Source organism: Sander lucioperca, chromosome 1, assembly GCF_008315115.2.
Source record: "Sander lucioperca isolate FBNREF2018 chromosome 1, SLUC_FBN_1.2, whole genome shotgun sequence".
NCBI classification, from domain to species: domain Eukaryota; kingdom Metazoa; phylum Chordata; class Actinopteri; order Perciformes; family Percidae; genus Sander; species Sander lucioperca.
The window spans coordinates 14,456,684-14,464,158 of record NC_050173.1 but is presented as its reverse complement, the minus strand read 5'-3'; the positions used below and the strand labels follow the sequence as shown (position 1 = coordinate 14,464,158).

The window sequence follows — 7,475 nt, the reverse complement described above, 5'->3', positions numbered from 1 at the left end:
AAACGTTTTTATTGGATGCATTGAATTTTCCTTTAGTGCCACTAACAGGTCAAAGTTTTCAGGTTGACATTTGTGGTTTTGAGTGTACAGTCTTGGGGATAACTACTGTAAGGGACAAAAAGTTGTATAAAGTCTTTTGTGGTTCCATCAGGAGCTGTGTTTTAGGTATAGGGTCTAATAATGACTAGACCAATGTTATATATTTTGTTGAGTGGTGTACCTACATTATCCCAACAATGTTCAAACCCAGACAAACAGGGTTAGGGTTAGGGGTTAAACAGTTAACAGCGCTGGGCAAGCCCTCGATTGAATACGCCACATAACATTGGCAACAGTAGCTGTATGGGTAGTCAAATCATCTAAAGTTAAGTTAGCAAGTAGGCTAGCCAGCAAACCCCAGCACCGAGGGTCATTTTTGCCTGAATCACGCAATGGTGGTTTTTCAACAATTAATATCACAACTCCCGTGATCCCACGTTACTTCACAAAGTCATCAAAATGTACGGAAAGTGCTATACAAATAAAGTCTGATTGATTGATTGATCAAAGTCCGTCTTTTCATAAATAACATAAACTGTTAATAACGTAAACTGCCTCCAATGATGTGCCTAAAGACTACAAGTTTTAAATTGAAATCTGGGGGTGTGGAGTTAGACAGAAGAATAGAGCTTATCATACCTCTGTAGTACGCTCCGCATCGCGGTTGAAGGCTAGTGGCTAGAGGCTACATTAGCACAACACACTTGAATCACCGACCGAACTGTTGGTGATCGAGTTGCATTGTGGTTAATGTAGGTGGCAGGTTTAGATAAGGGATAAGAATGCATGGAATAAAAAAAAAAACATAGTATATCTGGTTCTCTGTGGATAGATTTTAATATATATATAATATTTTTTAACTGTCTATCAATGTTACTGTACTGTATACTGTACTTGTAACTAACTGATGTTAAGGTGTGTGATGTAGCTGGTAGTTTATTGGTTATTTTGAAGACAGAAATATTTGAGTGTAAATGTCTTTTATGGTTGAAAATGCTACTCCTCTCTGTGTTTTTGTTTCACACGCTCTCAACACAGGAGGTTCTTAGGGTGGCTTTTTCCTTTAAGATATCAAGTTGCATCCTCTGTTCCCCCAATCCATGCCCCAGCTGTCTGTCAGACAAACACCCTTAATTGTCTTTTCCCTCTCAAACACAATGTCGTCCAGACTGCAGTTTAGTTATGGATAATGACAGGGTCTTACCTGGAACTTGTGGCCTAGTTGTTATCTCAAGTTGCATTAAATCAGCTTTATTATAGTTGAAGTGGAGAGACTGTTCCCTAATGGAGATACATTTGTAGTTTGTTTTCTAAAGAAGGAAAATTAATTGAATTCTTCCCTATGCACAATGAAAAGAAGTATCCTATGTAGTGATGTAATGAAGCAACTGCCATGTGCTTGCACTTACATTTCTACTTGTATGTGTGTTATTTCTTTCCGCACACAATACAGCACAGCTCTGAGAACAGTGCAGGTTTGAACATTGCCTGCATAAAGAGGAGCCCCAGGTTTTTGTTTTCTTTACTGATTGCAATAGTTAGGGCAGGAACACTGATTTATATTCCCACAGTAAGAAGGACGTATGGTGAGTGTCAGGACTCAGTCTGGAGCCTTAAACTAGTGGAAATACTGATCACTGACAAGTTTCTCACAAGTTATTGCACACTAGATAATTGCATCTGCATTTCCTATTCAATTACCAGTTTGTGCCACGGCAGACAAAACCGTCTCCAAGTATGAGTCAACAATATGGAAATTGTACGATTACGGAGCCCTTAATCATACGAAACAGTGTCTGCAATTATTCCTGTGGAAAATACACAAGAAATGGACTGTGGCCTCCTGCCGCTCCTGATCTCCCGCACAACCAAGATGTCAGCTCCACCGGAGAAAACAGGGGCTTTAATTGCAGGTAGGTCTGTGTTTACTTAGCAGTGACACCGGCAGCCACTGAACCTGTGTTTATTTTCGACTTTGGGTGACTTTAGAGGAGAATAAATCATCTTTGTGCCGCCACATCATAAAAACCATTCACGAGATGTCAAGTTGAAAGGGACCTGCATCCTGTGGAAAAGTAAACCTTTTTTGCACCCTTTTTTTGCAGCTGCGTCTTTGAAGAGCGATGGCATGAAGCCCTTTCGCTAATGCATTAGCACATCATTGTTTTCTTCTCTTTTCAAAATGTAAAGTATCCACCCTCGTGCATTAATTGTGGACATTACGGAATCTCAAAATGATAATGCTTGGCGCCATGCTATTTTCCACTTAGTGCCTCATTATACGCTGGCAAACTCTATGATGGCCTGTTATGGAGAGTCAGAGGAAGAGAGAGCTAGGCAGAGAAAGATTTCGGTTACCATGAGGACGACTATATTGCAGGTCTTGTGTGTCCTGCAGAGGAAGGACTCGCGGGACTCGCTCACAGTGTGAAGTGCTCCCAGGGGTACGTGGGATCGCCGAGAGGGGAAATGTAATAACTCAATGAGGAGGAAAGGCTGCCAATTACAGTCAGCTCAGGATAGAGAAGCAGGATCAGACACATTGAAAACGGCTGCATTTCTAGACTCCCCAGGGAAGGGTTTCCATCAGTGAGCTGCCAGTCCACTGAAACAGCAATGTGGGAATCCAAACAATATCGCAATTGTGAGCGATAACAGCGAGCTAAAGAATATATCTAAACATGAGTATCAATGGTAATGTTGTTTTAAGATTAAATGTACACTCAGGCCTGGGATCTCCTCCTTCTCTTGGCACTTGGGTTGCACTTGGACAATGTTTGGATTGTCCCGTGGAGTATTTCCTCTCATAACATAAATGGAATGACCCATAGGCTCGACATTCCTCACACTGCAGATAAGCAGCTTAACTTGAGACAAGCTAAACAAACTTACTACAGCTTTTAGATAAGTATGAGTTTCAATTTTTGAGTCAATTTATTTTTTGTCCGTACCGTCAGTAATCAGTAATTGTTGTACTGTTTTAGGGACAGGAACTCAAACTCATGAGTCACTTTTACCAGTAGGTCACACTTATGGGACGAAGAAATAAGCGCTGAAAATGTGTAGAAAAAAAAAATGTGTTTTTTTGTTAATGCCTCTAATGCTGATGTTTGAAATAAAGCACTAATTTACCTTGATCTTCTGTAGCCTAGCTGCATCTCACGCCTGCACACGCTGCTCTCTAGTGAGATGGCTGGAACTGATTGTCTTTACAGTGTAAATGAAATGCAGCTCATTGCAGTCAGTAAGTAAAAGGTGATTTAAAGTTGAAAGTAAGATATTGCTTTTGGGGAACAGCCAGCTATTTCAATGAAAAACAGAGACATTGTCAAGCATGATATGACAGATTTTATTATGGATTTGTGTTGCAAGTTGAGCAGGCTGTTCTCATTAACCACTTAAAGCACTTTGTGAAATCTGGGCCTAAATATCTTTGTGATATGTATACGGCTGATTAATCTGCTGATTGCTTTCTTGATTAATCAATTAAAGGCAGGGTTGGTAATGTTGAAAAGCTAGCAAGATTTTTCGTCTAACCCCTCCTCCTGCCCTCTGGGCTCCAACCCACACACAGACGTGCACGAGCACTGCTGCGTCGCTGCTTCAGAGCGGAGCAGAGACAAAACCACAATTTTACTTCATGTCCTCATTCACCGGTAAGCAAACACCTTAGTCTGGCTATCACCAAACCAAGCTCAATCTTTTAAGATTGAACATTAGTCTGGGGAGTCTGCTCTGTATTTTCTACAGCACAAGAGGCGTGATCAACGGGCATAGTTCAAATGACTCTGTACGCAATTGGATAGTCCTTCAACCAATCAGACCAATGATCCGGGTGACGTAGCAGCGACAGCAGCATCAACGGGTTGCTGCGCTTCGGTGGCCGCTATGTTGAATGTAAACAAGAAGCTGCTTGGTCGCTTCTCTATCGTCATCGTGTTAAATAGCGCGCCAGGTGGATAAGCCAGTTTGTGATTGGTCCCCGCAAAATTGTAACGGAAGCAGTATAGATAAATGTACAGGTTTCCAGCCTGAGCTGCAAGGCAAAAATTGCAGCAGATCAGGCTGGGTTTACCCATACCACTATCATAGCGAATGTTTAAAACAAACATAACTTCTATTAGCAATGCAGCGATGATGCGCATTGAGCTCAGACTTGTACACGAGGGGTAGAGTACGCACAGCGGGGCAAGGAGGCATTTCATTGGTTCTTTAAAAGCGGACCGTGAGGCAGTGATTGGTGGGCGTTTTTACAGGATTACAGCAGCTACAGATAAAAGATATTTTTCACTCCTTTTTCAGAGCCCATAAGTTATATATTACTATCAGGGTGTAAAGACCATTTGCAACAATATATAAAAGTGTTTACTGGTAATAGTTACCAACCCTGCCTTTAATCATATGGTCCATAAAGTAGTGAAAATTGCCCATCCATATTTCCATTAGCCCAAAGTGACGTCTTCAAATTTCTTGCTCTGTCCGGCCAACATTATGGAAAAGGAATCAGGAATATTTGGCGTTTTTGCCTGAAAAATTACATAAACGATTCTTAAGACAAACTAATACTTTCATTGTTTTCAAAAATATATATATATTCTTTTACTATGACACATTGTAAAACCTTTGTGCTTCTTGTTGATATGGATGTCCCTGTGTGTCAAGAGATCTCCAGCTCATCGTGACATGCCTCTGTGTGGTGACGAGCATATTTTTGTCTTTTGGCGACAGGCTTGCTGACAAAGTGAGTCAGTGCCAGGATATCCAGATGACCCACTGTGGCAACAGATTCTTTGAGAGGCCCATTCTGAGGATTAGGAGGCACTGGGCTCTGAACCCATGACCTGTACTGTTTGTTTACCTTTTCCTGGTTTAGGTCACTTTGACTTACTGCTGTACTATTGTGTCAACATCCCACTTCCATTTGAATCCGTTCATTTCATTGTGCTACATATGTATGTCAGGGTTTCCACGGGGTCTTAAAAAGTCTTCCATTTTAAAATCAAAATTTAAGGCCTTAAAAAGTCTTAAATTCGCTTAAGTATTCTGTCTAGGTCTTAAATTTCCTACATCCATGTAACGTTACCTCTATTGCTCATTGAAATGCTCCCGCAGCGCGAATGTTTTTTTTTAAATTTCATGGTGTTTTTCTTTCGTTAGTCTGAATATAATTCGCTGTATTACAACTACAAATGAGGCCAACATGCAATTTAAATTGCAGCCAATCGGTGTATGGGTGCTGGAGTCTCATGCAAAAAGTGACAAACATCTAACTGCTGTGAAGGGTCTCCAGTAAACGACAGCCATCAGCCAGTTCTGCCGAGTATCTGGCGGCGGCTCCAGCCCCGGCCCCAGCACTTCCTCCACACTGCCTAGGCCAGACCCACACAGCAGCTCCACAACTCCCATAAGCCACCTCCGATTCGCTTTTGGATCAGAGCCAACCGAGCAGAGGTGCTCTGGGTTGGGTACCCAAACCCGGTGCCAATATGGGTAGATACATATTGGCACCGGGTTTGGGTACCCAACCCAGGCTGAATAATAACGCGGATTTCGGTGCCTCATTTCAGTGCCACTTAAATGCCTGCCCTTCTCTCTGATGCTTTGAAAAGGACATCAGAGGCAACAGAAGCATCACTGTATGTGATGCTACTGTATGTGATGCTAGTTAACAATACACTTCACAGCAGGTTAGCCCACCGTAGCCAGTAGCTGCTTAAATACCCTTAAATGTTGAAAGCTAAACAGTGTAAATTGTGGCAGAATTTCACTGGAAATGATTCCAACACTGGGACAACAGTCTGCTGTTAAAGACAAAGAGTAGCTGCACCATAGACACAGGTGGTGCTCTCACAGTTGTAGTGTCGTAGAAACGTAGAAACAACACAGGCAGGACGTAATGGTACGTTTAATTAAGGTTGGTCAGCTGGTGGTGCATTCAATGTTATTGTCATAGTAGTTCTTCTTTTTGTTGTGTAATTGTAATTGTTTAGGACCGGTATCGAAAAAAACAATAAAAAAACAATACCCAAACCTACTCTTGGTCCTCTACAGGGTGACTAGACACCAATCTTATAATGTGAATGAGGAAATCGGAGAATTGTTTCAGATGATGTTTCCCGACTCAGACATCTGACTGTTTTTGTTTTGTTTTTAATGTTGTGATATAGGTCTTAAATTTCATTCATAATGGTCTTAAAAAAGTCTTAAAAAGTCCTAAATTTGACTTGGTGAACCCTGCAGAAACCCTGGTATGTGTGTGTATAAATGGTTGAGAGACACAGACAGAAATACAGGGCTTTTATTCACGTGTACATCAAAATGTTATCCGTGTACATCAGGGCGTAACTTTGGGTTCAACATTGGGGCGGGGGGGGCAAGATCTCCACTTTTGAGCGTCAAACACTTCATTTTCTGCATTCTGGTACATTTTTTTCTGCATCAATTTATGGTGCAAATGTCTTCAATTATGTAAAGGAAATTAAAATAGGTTTTTTTTTTTGGGGGGGGGGGGAACCCCCCCATCCCCCCAGTAAATTACGCCTATGCTGGGTGTACATTTTGGTTCCATGATTCTTTTCATTATAATTTCATATCTAATACAAACTACATAGAAAAATGTTTTAGGTTTCCTTTTCTTGTCACTGTAAGCACAAGTCCAATCTTGCAAGAACACATCCAGAAGCTAAATTGTTGGACTTGCATTACTGCCACGCCACCGTGGACAAAGCAGTGCCTGTTATATCTAGCTCTAACTGTATTTCAGAAATGCTTGCTTACTCGCCACTAATTAACTCCTCCGTGCAGCGCAGAGGAGTGCAGAGCAGAACGGTTCTAACCATCTCAGTCTGGAGTAAACAAGACCCCGGCGGAGGGAAAAGGGTCTTGTCTTGTCTGGCTTTCTAGCCCCATTTTAATAAATCAATGCACTAATCATCGGACGTGCACCGAGTGCCCTGGCCGCGTTTCCAGTCCCTCTCCCTTTGAGGTTAATTTAATTAGGTTCCAAATGCTGAAAAGCCCCTGACATGCACACAGAAGTGCAAGGTGTAATTGATTTTTTTCTCTCCCTGATATTCTCTGCTTTTAGGTGGAAACGAAGTACAGGGTGAAGGAAATTTAATGACAAAAACAGAGCAACAAAGAGCCCATTTCAGATGCTTGGAGGAAGTTTAGCTTGTGATACAACCAACGTCTAATGAAGGAAGATTAATCCTTAACAAATAGGATGAGTATATTTATAAAGCTCTCCTTTTGTATAGATATTTTGTGTTTTTCCCCAATTTGGCACTGCATTTGTTAAAGAAAGGCTTTCAGTGTCAGATGACTGTGACACTTTGTCCTAATAGCGCCAAAATAACTCAAACAGAAATGTAATTGAACATGTGCAGCTGTATAAATGAAAAAAACAGTGTTGTCACCATAGAAACCTGTGGTAT

At 41.4% G+C, this 7,475-nt stretch overlaps 1 long non-coding RNA gene across 1 annotated transcript; it reads left to right on the top strand.

Moving 5' to 3' along the window:
* Positions 1–3,578: 3,578 nt before the first annotated feature.
* On the top strand, positions 3,579–5,166 carry LOC118493982. Its single transcript, XR_004896067.1, has 2 exons — positions 3,579–3,695; positions 4,768–5,166. It is a non-coding gene; the product is annotated as an uncharacterized LOC118493982 (long non-coding RNA).
* Positions 5,167–7,475: the final 2,309 nt, after the last annotated feature.